The sequence below is a fragment of the Schistocerca nitens genome, chromosome 5, assembly GCF_023898315.1.
Source record: "Schistocerca nitens isolate TAMUIC-IGC-003100 chromosome 5, iqSchNite1.1, whole genome shotgun sequence".
Classification (NCBI taxonomy): domain Eukaryota; kingdom Metazoa; phylum Arthropoda; class Insecta; order Orthoptera; family Acrididae; genus Schistocerca; species Schistocerca nitens.
This window is the reverse complement of record NC_064618.1, coordinates 339,784,979-339,801,700: the sequence shown is the minus strand read 5'-3', so window position 1 is coordinate 339,801,700 and position 16,722 is coordinate 339,784,979. Positions and strand designations below refer to the sequence as shown.

Sequence of the window (16,722 nt, the reverse complement as noted above, 5' to 3'; positions counted from 1 at the left end):
CTGAACTTAGAATTTCGTTGTCATTAAAGTTCGGTTTCAACCAACTATCTGTTCCTAGTACAACCTGTGATTTATAACCGTCAGTAAGGGATACTAATTCTGGGACTTTTCCTTGGTTGCTCCTGCAGTTTACTAAAATAATATTAACCTTTTAAGAGTGGTTGTGAAGTGCTAAAGTTGTCTAAATCTGTACGGGCGAATAGATCCATAAAAAGTGTAATGCGCTTGCACATTCTCGTAATATAAATCAGACTTTACAATGCCTGTCTAACCCCGAACAGAAATTACAAAGAAATAAGATGTTAGTCACTAAGAGTGACAAGACTTGCTCCCTTGTTCTCATTAACGATGCCAATTACATTTCTAAATCACAAATTTTTTTGAAGACAATGAAACGGTACAGATAAATAAACAACTACTTGTAGCTTTTTTTTTTTACCGAGGTTAGGAATGCTATTAACAGTTTTACTATATTTCTAAACACAAAATGGAAGAAGAAAAGGTTACTGATGATGAATCCAGAAATGTCACTCTTACGAACACAAATCAAGCTTCATAAAGAAAACCACCCGACTCGTCCTGTGATTAGCGCCTGTAAAGCTACAATTAGAGAATTTTTACGTTTCAAAAATTGTATGGTGTCAAAAGTAGCTTTGAGATGATATGTATTTTACAAAACACAATTCTGCTAGAAATTGCACTTCCTGTCTTTTTTATGTTGGGAATCTTTATACGAATGTGCCAATCGATGAAACATTAGACATTATTTATAGTACTTTTATGCAATTCGGAATAGTTAATCCCATGTACGCTGCTGAGCTATTCGAGTTAGTTAAAATATCCTTGTCTTTTAATTTTTTTTTTGCTTTTAATAAGAACATTTGTCACCAGAAAGATGGTCTTGTAATGGGCTCAAGTGTTTCAACCATCCTTTCAGAACTTTTTGAAAATTTTTTAAATAAGAAATTGTTTGATAGTACACTACAGTATGCGAAAAGATTACTGTGCATTGGAGGTATGTCGACAACATTTTTATAATTTTGTCAGGTGATAAAAATGACGTTCAGGTGCAAGTAGAGCGCTCAATTTTGAACTTACAAATCACCAGAATAGAACATACGGTTAAAACTGAAATATATCATAAGCCAATGGCTACGAATTTGATTATATTGCAAGATTCATGTCACGCATCAACTCCAAAGCGTGTATCTTTTACATCAATATTTTATCGACTAGCTAGGCTATGTTGCCCTAAGGATCTATTTGCGAAGGAAACTCATTTGGTTGATCAGAATGGAGTGGCTAATGGCTTCACTGAGGCGGCAGTTAGGAGGATTGGAAGAAAAATTTTTCATAGAGTAGAAAAGAAAGTAGTGGTTAACAAGAAAGCAGAAAAGAATTTCGTTGTCATATTACGGGTCCACGTCAGATAAGCGCGGGTGTTCTTTCTTTTATCTTTCTCTGTGTTTTATGGATTTCTTAACAACCACATGAAATTTTATTTGCGAACTGTTTTTCTTAAGTCATACTTCAAACTTAAAGATGACATGTTTGAAACCTGCACTATTGCATTGTATTTTACTGTTGACTTTATTGCTCACCTGCACTGGTAAAAACGAACTGACTGTTCTAATTAATTTTGTTTTATTGAAAAATAATTATTTTAATTAACTTCGTATCCGATGTAGTGCCCTCTAGTGAAATTATGAACAAATAAAACTGAATGTGGTTCTATATGACATTGTTGTAAAAGAAATGTTTTGTACCATTATACTGTTTTTGCAATTGACCTTCTCGCACATTAGTGCTGACTGAGTTATTATTTATATATATTAACACTACTATTTTACACGTCATCAGAAGTGCTACCCTCTAGCAATACGAACATTATGCCTCCGTTAGCGGTGCCTTGACAGTGTCAGCTACTGGAATACTTGTGTTCTCCAAAATTTTGCAAAATTAATTTCATTTGAGATTTATATAACCTCAATTCTTTGGTAAAGATGTACTATATATCATTATTTGCACTTCTCTTTATTATTTGTTACCGGGTCATCTGATGATGGGCTACGACAAAAACGCATCATGAGCACAGTAAATGATTCAGTGCTGGATCTGTATTATTTATGCGACTTACCAGCAAGCCAAGTCGGAAAATAACTTACCGTTTCCAATAGAGGATATATGTTTAAAGCAATGAGTATGCATGTTTATGTATGTCTGCACACTGTCCATTCCACAGCACATCTGTAAGCACAAGTTAAAATAAGTCAAAGAATTTGAAATGTAAAAATGTGGCATTTCTGTATTTGTAGAAATTCAGCATCTTTACATTTGAAATTCTTTGACATGCTTTAAGTTATGATTACAAACATGTTGTAGAATGGACGTGTGTATACGGACGCAAACATGTTTACTCACACTGTGCGTCAAAGCATGTATCCACTACTAGAAACAGTGAGTTTTGTAAGTCCATATCCACAATGTTCCATTTTTAATATACCATTGTAATCTTACCAGGGCCATAATTAACATAAGTTTGGAAAAATATGCAGACAGTTAAAGCACGTGAGGATGAGCTTCCAGGGCTCGAAATTGATCGTGCATTCTAATAAAATCATCATTGTGACTGAAGGTACATGTTCTTTATTTTACGAAACAGTCCTGAACTTACCGAATCATTTAACCTAGAGGAAAGTTATAGTGACAATATGGCTTTGATAGCAACTATAACCATAGGTTTTACAAACCATGTTAAGAATGATATGAAAATATTTTTCCTTAGCAAGTGACAGGATGCAAATTGTAGAGTATCTGAATAGTCAGCATTAAATATTCGATGTTGAGGACGAAGATCTTGAGCACGAATGGAAAAAATCAATAACATCGTTCAGTACGCCTGGGGCAAGTATGTTTCGAGGAAGGTCTTGAGCGACAGTAATTTAATAGCCGCGTTAGGAAACTGCTCGTAAACAAAGAGTGCTCCATGTCAGACTCAAGAGAATTCAAAACCTAACTGACAAACAATACCTGAACGAAGTGATAATGAACAAAGAGAGAAGCGTTCAATGACTTTGAAAGCGAAGTTTTGTCATCTGATGTGAGTAAAAACCCTTAGAGGTTTTGGTCTTACGTAAAATCAGTAGCCTGCTCTCAATCCTCTATATATTCCCTCAGTGACCATCCTGACACCGAAACGGAAAATAACACAGAGAAGGCTGAAATGTTGAATTCGGCCTTCCGAAAGTGTTTCACCGAGGAAGATCGTAACACAGTCCCTCGTTTCAATCATCGCACAAACGTGAAAATGGCAGATATTGAGAAAACTGATCGCGGAGAAAAAAGAAATTACAATCGCTTAGCTGTGGAAAGGCATGAGAACCAGATACGGTAGCTGTAAGATTCTACAAACATTATGCGAAAGAACTTGCAGCACTTGTAGAAATAGTTTATCGTAGATCTCTGGAGCAACGAAGGGCACCTAGTGACTGGAAAAAAAGCGCAGGTCTTTCCCGTTTCAAGAAAGTTCGTGGAAGGACGCACATAGTTATAGGCCTATATGGTTGAAGCCAATCTGTGGTTGTAGTCAATCTGTTGCCGCATGGAATATGTTCTGTTCTCACGTTTTGGAGAATAAAAATCTCCTCTATAAAAATCAACATGGAATCCGCAGAGATCTTGCTAAACTCAGCCTGGTCTGTTCCTCCATGAGATCCATGGCGCTGAAGACAACAGCGCTTTGATGGATACCGTGTTCGTCGACTTCAGAAAAGCATTTAACACCGTCCTGCGCTGCCGTTTAGCGAGAAGAATATGGACTTATCGAGTATCGGACCAGATTTGAGACTGGATTCAAGGCTTCCTTGCAGACAGCACCAACAAGTCGCTCTTAACGGAACAAAATTGACAGATGTAAAGATAATATCCGGAGTACACCAACAAAGTGTGACAGGAGCGTCACTGTTTACAGTGTGTATAAATTGTATGGTAGAAAGCGTCGAAAATTCTTTAACACTGTTCGCAAATCATGCGTTTGTCTATAAGAAATTAGCAAAGCCAGAAGACAGTGTCGATTTGCAAAATGACCTGCAGCGGATTGATAAATGATGCAGCCTCTGGCAATTAACCCTGAACATAAATAAATGTAACATATTGTACATACATAGGAAAAGAAATCCAGTACTGTACAAGTAGGCTATTGATGACAAACTGTTGGAAACAATATTTACATATACATCTACGTGATTACTCTGCTATTCACAATAAAGTGCCTTGCAGAGGGTTCAATGGACCACCTTCAAGCTGTCTCTCTACCGTTCCACTCTCTAACGGCACGCGGGAAAAACGAGCACTTAACATTTTCTGTGCGAGCCCTGATTTCTCTTATTTTATCATGATGATCATTTCTCCCTATGTAGGTGGGTGGCAAAAGAATGTTTTCGCAATCGGAGGAGAACAATGATGATTGAAATTTCATGAGAAGATCCCGTCGCAACGAAAAAGCCTTTCTTTTAATGATTGCCACTCCAATTCACGTATCATGTCTGTGACACTATCTCCCCTATTTCGCTATAACACAAAACGAGCTGCCCTTCTTTGTACTTTTTCAATGTCATCCGTCAGTCCAACCTGATGCGGATCCCACACCGCACAACAATACTCCAGAATAGGGTGGACAAGCGAAGTGTAAGCAGTCTCTTTAGTAGACCTGTTGCACCTTTTAAGTGTTCTGCCAGTGAGTCGCAGTCTTTGGTTTGCACATATTATCTATGTGATCGTTCCAGTTTAGGTTATTTACAGTTGTAATCCCTAAGTATTTAGCTAAATTTACAGCCTTCAGATTTGTGTGACTTATCGCGTAATCGAAATTTAGCTGCTTTATTTTAGTACTCATGTGAATAACTTCACACTTTTCCTTATTCAGGGTCAATTGCCACTTTTCGCACCATACAGATATCTTATCTCAATCATTTTACAAGTCGTTTTGATCATCGGATAACTTTACAAGACACTAAATGACAGCATCATCTGCAAATAATCTAAGACGGCTACTCAGATTGTCTCCTATGTCGTTAATATAGATCAGGAACAATAGAGGGCCTCTAACACTTCCTTGGGGAACGCCGGATATTACTTCTGTTTTACTTGATGACTTTCCGTCTATTACTACGAACTGTGAGCTTTCTGACAGGAAATGACGAATCAGGTCGCACAACTGAGGTGATATTCCGTAGGCACGCAGTTTGGTTAGAAGACGCTTGTGACGAACGGTGTCGAAAGCCTTCTGGAAATCTAAAAATATGGAATCAATTTGACATCCCCTGTCGATAGCACTTATTACTTCATGGATATAAAGAGCTAGATATGTTTCACAAGAACGATATTTTCTGAAACCGTTCTATGTGTCAATAAATCGTTTTCTTCGAGGTACTTCATAACGCTCGAACACAGCATATGTTCCAAAACCCTACTGCAAATCGACATTAGTGATATAGGCCTGTAATTCTGTGGATTACTCCTACTTCCCTTTTTGGGTATTGGTGAGACTTGAACAATTTTCCAGTCTGTAGGTACGTATCTTTCTGTGAGCGAGTGGTTGTATATAATTGCTAAATATGAAGCTATTTTATCAGCATACTCTGAGAGGAACCTTAGTGGAATACAATCTGGACTGGAGGCCTTGCCTTTATTAAGTGGTCTAAGCTGCTTTGTTACACCGTGGATATCTACTTCTATGTTTCTCATCTTGGAAGTTGTTCTTGATTGAAATTCAGGAATATTTCCATCGTCTTCTTTGGTGAAGGAGTTTCGGGAAACCGTGTTTAATAACTCTTTTGCGTTCTTTTAAATTTGGCATGTTTTTGTCGTTGCTTCTGCAAGAACGATGTGACCCGTTTTGTGTATCATGGGGGTTCAGTACCATCGCTTGTTAATTTGTGTGGTATATATCTCTCAACTGCTGTCGATACTATCTCTTTGAAAATATTCCAAAACTTGAATGAGATTTTCACTCTGCAGTGGAGTGTGCGCTGATATGAAACTTCCAGGCAGATTAAAACGGTGTGCCGGACCGAGACTCGAACTCGGGACCTTTGCCTTTCGCGGGCAAGTGCTCTACTAACTTTTCTTTTTAATCTCATTTTGTTCGCTTTTGTTTTTTGTATCTGCTCAGGACGGACGCCGTAAGACATCCGATTAAGTTCGTTGATGAACGATTAACTCAGTTTTTTTATTACAAAGGGTACGTAACCCTCTGACCGAACACGCTGAGCTACCGTGCCGGCAGCAACTGAGCTACCCAAGCACGACTCACACCTCGACCTCACAGCTTTACTTTGCCAGTACCTCGTCTCCTAACTTCCAAACTTAGTACTGCAAGGTTCGCAGAAGAGCTTCTGTAAAGTATGGAAGGTAGGAGACGAGGTACTGGCAGAAGTAAAGCTGTGAGGACGGGGTGTGAGTCGTGCTTGGGTAGCTCAGTTGGTAGAGCACTTGCCCGCTAAAGGCAAAGGTCCCGAGTTCGAGTCTCGGTCCGGCACACCGCTTTAATCTACCAGGAAGTTTCATTCCACAACTTTTCTACACTTTTTACAGGTCGACAAATCCTATGAACATGTCTTGATTTTTCTTTAGTCTTGTTTCCATTTTTAACCGCAAGGTCAGAATTGCCTCTCTCGTGTCTTTACCTTCCCTAAAGCCGAACTGATCGTCATCTAGCGTATCCTCTATTTTCTTTTCTATTCTTCTGTATATTATTCTTGTAAGCAGCTTCGATGCATGAGCTGTTAAGCTGATTGTGCGATAATTCTCGCACTTGTCAGCTCTTGCCGTCTTCGGAATTGTGTGGATGATGCTTTTCAGAAAGTCAGATGGTATGTCGCCAGACTCATATATTCTACACACCAACGTGAATAGTCGTTTTGTTGCCAATTCCCCCAACGGTTTTAGAAATTCTGATGGAATGTGATCTATCCTTTCTGCCTTATTTGACCGTAAGTCCTCCAAAGCTCTTTTAAATTCCGATTCTAATACTGGATCCCCTATCTCTTCCAGATCGACTCCTGTTTCCTCCTCTATCACATCAGACAAATATTCACCCTCACATTTTCAATGTATTCTTTCCACCTATCCTCTCTCTCCTCTGCATTTAACAGTGGAATTCCCGTTGCGCTCTTGATGTTATCACTCTTGTTTTTAATGTCACCGAAGGTTGTTTTGACTTTCCTATATGCTGAGTCTGTCCTTCCGACAATCATTTCTTTTTCATTGACTTTTCATTTTCACTGTAGGCGTTTCATCTTAGCATTCCTGGACTTTCTATTTATTTCATTCCTCAGCGACTTGTATTTCTCTATTACTGAGTTTCCCGGAACATTTTTGTTCTTCGTCCTTTCATCGATCAGTTGAAGCATTTCTTCTGTTACCCATGGTTTCTTCGCAGCTACCTTGTTTGTACCTATGTTTTCCTTCCCAACTTCTGTGATGGCCCTTTTTAGAGATGTCCATTCCTCTTCAACTGTACTGCCTACTGCGCTATTCCTTATTGCTGTATCTATAGCGTCAGAGAACTTCAAACGTATCTCGTCATTCCTTAGTACTTCCGTATCCCACTTCTTTGCGTATTGATTCTTCCTGACTAATGTCTTGAACTTCAGCCTACTCTTCATCACTACTATACTGTGATCTGAGTCTATATCTGCTCCTGGGTACGCCTTACAGTCCAGTATCTGATTTGGGAATCTCTGTCTGACAATGATGTAATCTAATTGAAATCTTCCCGCATCTCCCGGCCTTTTCCAAGTATACCTCCTTCTCTTGTGATTCTCTAACAGGGTATTCGCTATTACTAGCTGAAACTTGTTGCAGAACTCAATTAGTCTTTCTCCTCTTTCATTCCTTGTCCTAAGCCCATATTATCCTGTAACCTTTTCTTCTACTCCTCCCACTACAACTGCATTCCAGTCTCCCATAAGTATTAGATTTTTATCTCCCTTTCCATACTGTATTACCCCTTCAATATCCTCATATACTTTCCCTATCTCTTTATCTTGAATTTGCCATGTACTGCTGAATACTTGCTGAATATTTAAAACAAACATCTTAAATGCCATTTTTCTGGAGTGTGTTAAAGCTAATTCTATCTTTTTAAGAGATCATTATTTTAAATACGAGGGTTATTCCGAAAGTAAAAAACGATCGGTCGCGAAATGGAGATCACAATGAAAATCCGATGAAGTTTTGCACATGTGTGTTGGGCAGTGCCTCTAGTATGCCCTTCGATCGCGTCACGTCGTTCTTTTTAGTTCTGAGCAGACATGGAGCACATAAAGGTACCTAGAACAATAGTGTCTCCCGCCAAGTACGAGGGCCTGGTGAGAATTTTCGCCTGAAGCTATGCAGTCAACTGTCGTGCGGTTTCTCAGCCGCATTCTGCAGGGGCAATGAAGATGTTCCTGCATCGTTTCCAATTGGAAATGTTTGGTTACCCACAATACAGCCCGTAATTGTCTCTCTCTGAGTTTCATCTCCGCTCACATGAACCGCTGGCTATGAAGACAACATTTTGGCACAGACAACGAGCTGTAGGCCAGTGAAGAGAATTGGCGGGAAGCACTGGCGGCTGCCTTCTATAACGAGGGTGTTGGAAACGCTGCGACAAACGTCTAAGTCGAATCGGCGACTATGGAGATAAGTAGCTGGAAGTTGTAGCTAACTGTTGCAAATAAAACAGTTTTTATTTTCACTGTGGTTTCCATTTCGCGACCTATCGTTTCTTACTTTCCGAATAGCCCTCTTATATCTGTGATTGTTCAAGATGAGCGATATCTAAAAGATTTTTTTCTCTTCAGAATTCTTTGTCATAAATATATCCTATAACAAATTAAGGTTGACCATTGTTAAATAAATTTTCCGTTATAATCATTGTAACTGTGAATAGTGCTGCTGTTGTTACCCTTGGGTTCCCTGCCCACACCGCAGCCCCTGTACTGTCCTTTACCTTCCTCCTGGTAAATCCATTTTCAGTCGTAGCAGAGCGCGGCTGTGCTCGGGTGGGGTTGGGAGGGAGGGCAGTGTTAATATCATTTACAGTTGTCTTGTAGTACTAGTCTCAGCCCTTGTGAGGCATACTGAGGAGCTACTTGTTTGAGATTATGTAGTGTCTCCGGTCGCGTAAACTGACGTACGGTCTGGAGAACGGTGTGCTGACCATATGACCCTCCATGTCCGCATTCTGCCTCTGGGCCTGTGGATGAGGATGACACGGCGGTCGGTCGATACCGTTGGGCCTTCTAAGTACTGTTCAGACCGAGTTTAGTTTTGTTTTTTGTAGCGCTAGTGTTACATGTTTTGGTTTGTATGTTAGGTGCTTGCGATTCTGTCTAGTCATTATGCTGCAGGAACGTGCAGACGCTGGAATTAGTCTCATGCAAGCACGTGGATGCGTCGGGTTGAATTATTTAAAAAAAGATTAGTTACGGTAGCGTGGCAGAACATCCTACTTTACAGAACAGAAGAGCCTCCGTACCCCAAGTACTGTAAAGTGTTGAAGGCGTCCAACCATTTAGCGCCTAATGGTGGTTTCACTATCCTTCTACCTTTTTGTGTAGATGCTCACAACAATAGCACGTGAACATTCGACCAGCTTCACCGTTTTCGAGGTACTCGTTAACAGGCTCTGCGTAACAATAATCTGCCCTTTGTCGAAGTCGTTTATCTCAATGGATTTCCCTATTTGCAATCCATATGTAAGCTAGGGTGATGCCCTGACCATGTCTTCTCAGCTTATATACTTTTACTAACGCGTCATGAGCCCTCAACGCCACCAGGCGGCATCTAACGTCGCAGTGGATAGTGGTCATAATGTTTCGGCTCATCAGCGTAATTTCTATGCTTCACACCTGATGTCGTTCTTTAGAATCAAATTTTAATTTAGCATTGTTTAGCATATGTTGAAAACAATAGCATGTGTTGAAAACAATAGACTGGCTGGGTGAGATTAAAATATGTGAACACAAAATAAGCAGTCTTGCATATGCGGATGACTTTGTTGTGATCGCAGATTCGATTGAAAGTTTGCAAAGTAATATTTCAGAGCTAGATCAGAAATGTAAGGACTATGGTATGAAGATTAGCATCTCCAAAACGAAAGTAATGTCAGTGGGAAAGATAAACGGATTGAGTGCCAAATAGGAGGAACAAAGTTAGAACAGGTGGACGGTTTCAAGTACTTAGGATGCATATTCTCACAGGATGTCAACATAGTGAAAGAACTGGAACCGAGGTGTAGCAAAGCTAATGCAGTGAGCGCTCAGCTACGACCTACTCTCTTCTGCAAGAAGGAAGTCAGTACCAAGACTAAGTTATCTGTGCACCTTTCAATCTTTCGACCAACTCTGTTGTATGGGAGCGAAAGCTGGGTGGATTCAGGTTACCTTATCAACAAGGTTGAGGTTAAGGATATGAAAGTAGCTAGGACGATTGCAGGTACTAGTAGATGGGAACAATAGCAGGAGCGTGTCCACAATGAGGAAATCAAAGAAAAACTGGAAATTAACTCTATAGATGTAGCAGTCAGGGCGAACAGGCTTAGATGGTGGGGTCATGTTACACGCATGGGAGAAGCAAGGTTACCCAAGAGACTCATGGGTTCAGCAGTAGAAGGTAAGAGGAGTCGGGGCAGACCAAGGAGAAGGTACCTGGATTCGGTTAAGAATGATTTTGAAGTAATAGGTTTAACATCAGAAGGCGCACCAATGTTAGCACTGAATAGGGGATCATGGAGGAATTTCATAAGGGGGCTATGCTCCAGACTGAACGCTGCAAGGCATAATCAGTCTTAAATGATGATGATGATGATGATGATGATGATGATGATGATGATTGTTAGCTTCCGTTGCTGAAATATTTAACTGTTCTTTGGGATGCTCGGAACAAATCACAGGAATAAGAATGCAGAGGGTTTTCAAATCCTGTGATCTAGGAGGTACTATGTGATAATAACTGAAGTTCTCAAGCCGACATATCGAAATGATACTGCAAATGGGACACTTAATACAGATGAAAATTTCTGATCCAAGCAGCATAATACGATACAGTACGGTCAGAAACAAGCGGTAAGAAGTGAAAGTTTTGTACTGAGAAGTACCTATGCAGGGAATTCGCACACGTAAGAAAATATAGGGGGCATTTTGTTTTATAGCAGTAAATTAAAAATCGCGACGCAAACGAAAAATTAATCATATGGCGTTCATAAAAGAAGTAAAAATCTTTGTAAATGGGCATACTTGCTATAAAATTCACCACATGATACCTGTGAGATTCACTCCCAACTCATTTACATTATAACTGTCTGCAGGACACTGTTTTTTTTATAATTCCTCTGTTATCGCTGTCATAAGTGCTTGTATCACTTCTTCTCCACTGAAATCTATAGCCAGGATCCAGATCAAATAACATGTGTATTTTCTTTACAGGCTGCAGCTTCTAGTTTTATCGCCGGCCGCGGTGGTCTAGCGGTTCTAGGCGCTCAGTCTGGAACCGCGCGACTGCTACGGTCGCAGGTTCGAATCCTGCCTCTGGCATGGATGTGTGTGATGTCCTTCGGTTAGTTAGGTTTAAGTAGTTCTAAGTTCTAGGGGACTGATGACCACAGATGTTAAGTCCCATAGTGCTCAGAGCCATTTTTCTAGTTTTATCAGTAGTAAATAACATGAGAAACCAAATATCGTAACAGAACGACATAGCGATGGAGCTGCACGTGGAGCTACAGCAGTTTCATTAGGTGTAATGAAGCCAATGTTCGTATTTGTAATTGCCATCACCTGAGGATGCGACAGCATTAATGTTTGATAACCATTCAAGCAATCGCTACGTCTGAATACAGAAGGTGAGGTTCTATCGACAGGTAACAAACACAAAGGACTGCAACGTCAACATGTCAATAGAAACAGTCCTTCCGATATGTCATGGCTAAAGACAGAAAGCACCAAGCAAGATCACTTATTTGGCCAGGGGACGCACTCTTTTTCCACACAGATGTAGCTACTTAATCTGGATCATGCCTGAAGTTTGCAGTGCGCCTTATAATTGAGAAAGATTAAGTGTTTGTCTAAAGTTACATAATTCTGTCAAGATAAGTACCTGAGAATAAAACACTGCATGTATAAAACAATAATAACTTCCAAACACTGCAGAAGTGAATGCGAGCTTAACACTACACGAAAACGTGAACCAAAAAGTATATAGAAGGTAACTGTATAGCGAAACATTGCCAGAGGTAATAATGCACAAGCAGATTACTGCAGATGAATGTAAATCTCAAATTAAAGACTAGAACTTAACAACGAGGGTTTTTTTGTCCTATTCCATTTAACCGCTCACTTTGTTTTTAACAAGGAATGATTATATATTTCACGGTGACTTTCAGAAGTTAGATACAAATTTGCATCGTTGTTACGAAACGGCCTAATTGATGCGACAGTTACTGTACGTGGGCGATTGAATAAGCCGAAAGCGTCGATGCTTCAGCTGCTCATAACAGGCAGTATTCCGAATCACAAACGCCGTACTGAATAATACACCTCACTGAATATGTATAAATCCAGGACTACAGCACCAGTGTCCAATCGTGGCTTTCCCACGGTCGGCAAGCATGATGCGCAGCATACTGCTGCGACATTAAACATCGTAATACGGGGCAAACAAATATTAGCAGATGCTTCGATGCTCGAAAGCACGTACCACACGTGCATTTACATACATACATAATCTTCAAACCACTGTGAAGTGCATGTCAGAGATTACTTACCTACTATATATTAGGTTTCCTTCCCTTTCCAGGCGCGTATGGGCGTGAGAAGAATCGTAGCTTAAATATCCTGCAGAAGTGCACTGACCTAAAAAAAAAAAAAAAAAATCCCTGTCTGTTCGTGCTACCATTTCTTGTTTACTTTCACCATCCTTTGTTAGTTCTCATTGCTGTGGTTCCTAGATATCTGAGCAATATTCTAAGACGGGATTCCAGTGAACCGAAGTCTGTGGTCCAATTTACCTAAAGCTAAGGCTAAGCTATGTTTCCATTCCATAACCCTACGAACTGTTGTACCCAGATATTTTTATGAGTTCACTGATTCCAGTGGCGGTTCAGAGTTGTAGTTATGGGGCACTACTTTTCCGTGTATTGTGACAGTACTTTGTTATAGATAACTCTTTATTTGCAAAACGTCTGTGGTTACTATTAATATTATCTGTCGGGAGATTAACATACAACACGAAGAAGAATCCCAACACAGTACTCTGGGACACGCGTGAAGTTATTTCTATTTCTCTCGATGATACTCTATCCAAGTTGCAATGCTGTGTCCAATCTAACACGAAATGCAGTCGCAACTCTTTTTTAATATCGCTTATAACCGTACTTTTTTCACGAAAAGTTGGTGTCGTACTGAGTCAAATAGTTCCCAGAAGCCAAGAAATACTGCATGCTCCTGACTGCCTTGAACTATAGCTTTCAGAATATCATGTTAGAATAGCACAAGTCGGGTTTCACATGGTCGACATTTCCGGAATTTATACTTACTAGTACGGAGAAGGAATTCCTGTTCAAGATACTTTAACACATTTGAGCTCAGTGTACGTTTTACGTTTCTACGATAGATGGACGTTATTGAGATTGGACGGTAGTTTTGGGACCTGAACTTTGTTTCAATCACTGGGTGTTTCACTGATCAAGGGACCTGCAGTAAGTTATGGTTAACGTAGGAACTAACAGGCAAATGGCCTTGCCGCAGTGGTTGCCATCGGTTTCCGTCATGTCACCGAAATTCAGCGCTGTCGGCCTTGGGTAGCACTTGGATGGGTGACAGTCCGGGTCTGCAGTGCGCTGTTGGCAAGTGGGTTGCACTCAGCCATGTGAGTCCAACTGAGAAGATACTCGATTGAGAAACATTGACTCCGATCACGAAAAGTGACAACGGCCGTAGAGTGGAGTGCTGACAACATGCCCCCCCCCCCCCCCCATATCCGCATCTAGCGACGCCTATCGGCTCAGGATGAGACGGCGGTCGGTCGGTACCGTTGGGCCTGTGCGTTTAGTTTCTAAACGAGCTAATCTGTGTAAACTGAATACAGATGTCAATGATTCCACTGAGACATGAACCCTTTTTTAATTGTACGAGTTTAGCTGTTTCTAAATTTCACTGACATTAATACCTACAAAGATCAGCCAAAAACATTGTGACCACCTGTTTAACAGTGTTTTGATACTCCTGTGGTACGTAATACAGCAGCGATTCTGCGTAGAACTGATGCATTAAGCCATTGGTAGGTTTTCCGAGGTATGTGCTACCAGATGCTTAAAAAAGTGTTTAAATGGCTCTGAGCACTATGGGAGAGTTAACATATCTGATGTCATCTGTCCCCTAGAACTTTGAACTACTTAAACCTTACTAACCTAAGGACATCACGCACATCCATGCCCGAGACAGGATTGGAACCTGCGACCGTAGCAGTCGCGCGATTCCGGACTGAAGCGCCTAGAACCGCTCGGCCACCGGGGCCGGCCCAGATGCTTAAGCGCAGTTCACTCAATCCTCGTAAATTAAGAGCTAGTAGCTTGTAGGTCCGGAGTCATCTCCCAACAGCGACCCAGGCGTGTTCCATCGGGTTCATATCAGGTTACTTTGGTGGCCATGACACGATCGTCTTGCTCTTCAAGCCACTCTTCACTAGTATTGTGACACGGACATTTATCCTGCTGGAAGGAGCTATCACTGTCAGAGAAGACAATATGAAGGAGTACTGGCAGTCCGCAATAATGTTCACTATCTGCAGATGTCGTGATGCCCTCGATTACTACCACAGGTGCAATGGAAACCAAGATGAATGTCCATCGTACCATAATACTTCTTCCTCTGGCCAGGACAGCCAATGTTATTAGATCTGCCTTCCCCCAATCTAGATAATCCCATGCGCACTGCAATCGTAACTGACGATGTCGTTTGGTCAACTTTGGATGGGTACAAGTTCTCTGCTGCGGAACCGTATGTTCAACAATGTGCTCTAGACGGAGCGCTCCGAAACACACGTGTCTGCACGTCCGTTGTACTCTGTCGTCAGATCTGCCACAAAGTTCCACCCACACAGCTTAATAGAGCGGGCAGGCGTCTGACCACGTTCTGCGACGACGACGAGGTGTGGATATCCAGTAACCTGTCGCCTACTAGTCGATTTACCCTCCTTCAAACACTTTGTTTAGACGTTCACAACAGTACCACGTGAACAGCCGATAAGCTTCACGGTTTCCGAGATGCTGTTTCCCAGAGGCCGGGTCATAACAACCTGGCCTTTTCAAAGTCGCTTATAACAGTTTATTTCGCCATTTGCGGCTTGTGTGTCGCTAGACTGATTCAAAAATCTTTTGTGCCGCTTGTACACTTTCCTTACACCGCGATGTGCCTGCAACGACTACACTAGGTTGCAGGCAACTGCGCTACCGGCCACTGCGCATGCGCGCCGCGCGTCTGCGCAACTCGTCGGTGAAACTAAACAGTTTCCGCGTGTTCCAACTTTGGCGACGCTAGTTGCATGAGTTTTGAGGTTATGTGTGTTCGTAGAATGCAGACAAACTGAAATATGAAGTGGGGAACGGAGAATAATGTTCGCTTTTTGGATTTCTATGCTTTGCATAGATGTGTGTGGGATTTCAGTGATACTGATTACAAAAATAAGCAACATATTGCTGCTCCTAAGACCGTCACGAGCGATCAGAACATAGACAGTTTGACAATATCTGAGCTGCAGGGCAAAATTTATTGAATCAGGAGCACATATACAACTGAATTAAGAAAAATACAAGCAAATGTAATTGTAGCTGTAGAAATGCTCTTGTCTACAAGACTAAAATCCCATTTGTAAATAATAGATTTCAGCTAGCAGTCGTCCTTTGGAATTTAGATTGGTAGATCTAGATTTCATCTAGAAACTAGCCATTCTCAATGCACTATCAATTTTGGTCTTTAGTATTCAATGAGCTGTGGACAAAGCCCGATGAACAGGCATTACACGCATTGACCAAACATAATAGTGCATTGAGAATGGCTAGTTTCTTGCTGAAATCTAGATCTGCCAATAAAAATTCCAAAAGACGACTGATAGATGAAATCTATTATTTACAAATCAAAAATAACGGTCAATGCGTGCAACAGCCTCTGAATGGAGGGTAACCTGATAAAATCCCATTGTTCGAGTTGGCCGACTCTTTTCTTTAAGGAATATTGTTGACAGGAGCGAAGGCTACACAATCAAGAATTTACATTCTTTATTCAATATTCATCTATTTAAAACATCGCACAGTGCTCCCCACTCACATATGTTTTAATTTTGAGATATTGTCACTCTACAGATCTATCTTCAAGACAGTAGTTTGCAAACCATTCTCTTCTTAATGCGGCCTGCTTCGAATAATTACTACTGTTAAAGTTAATAATTATTAATGTGAATAATTATTTGTGATAATGAAAAAGCGTCATCACTAACTAAAACCTCATCTTATAGCATGCCAAGTGTTCCCGATTGTAATGCATGCAATGTGATATGTAATTTCAGTTCTGGCGACAGTGTTTCGTGCATTACAATATATTTATTCCTTATCGCATAATTAACTCTATTTAGAAGAAACGTTGTCAGTTGCGGTGACATTATAAGATAATTAAAAGAACTTAT

The 16,722-nt window shown here is 40.7% G+C and overlaps 1 protein-coding gene across 1 annotated transcript in view; it reads right to left on the bottom strand.

The window, feature by feature from the left end:
• Window positions 1-16,722, bottom strand: part of LOC126260432 (transmembrane channel-like protein) — a 303,831-nt gene that overhangs the window by 139,530 nt on the left and 147,579 nt on the right. The window lies entirely within an intron of this gene.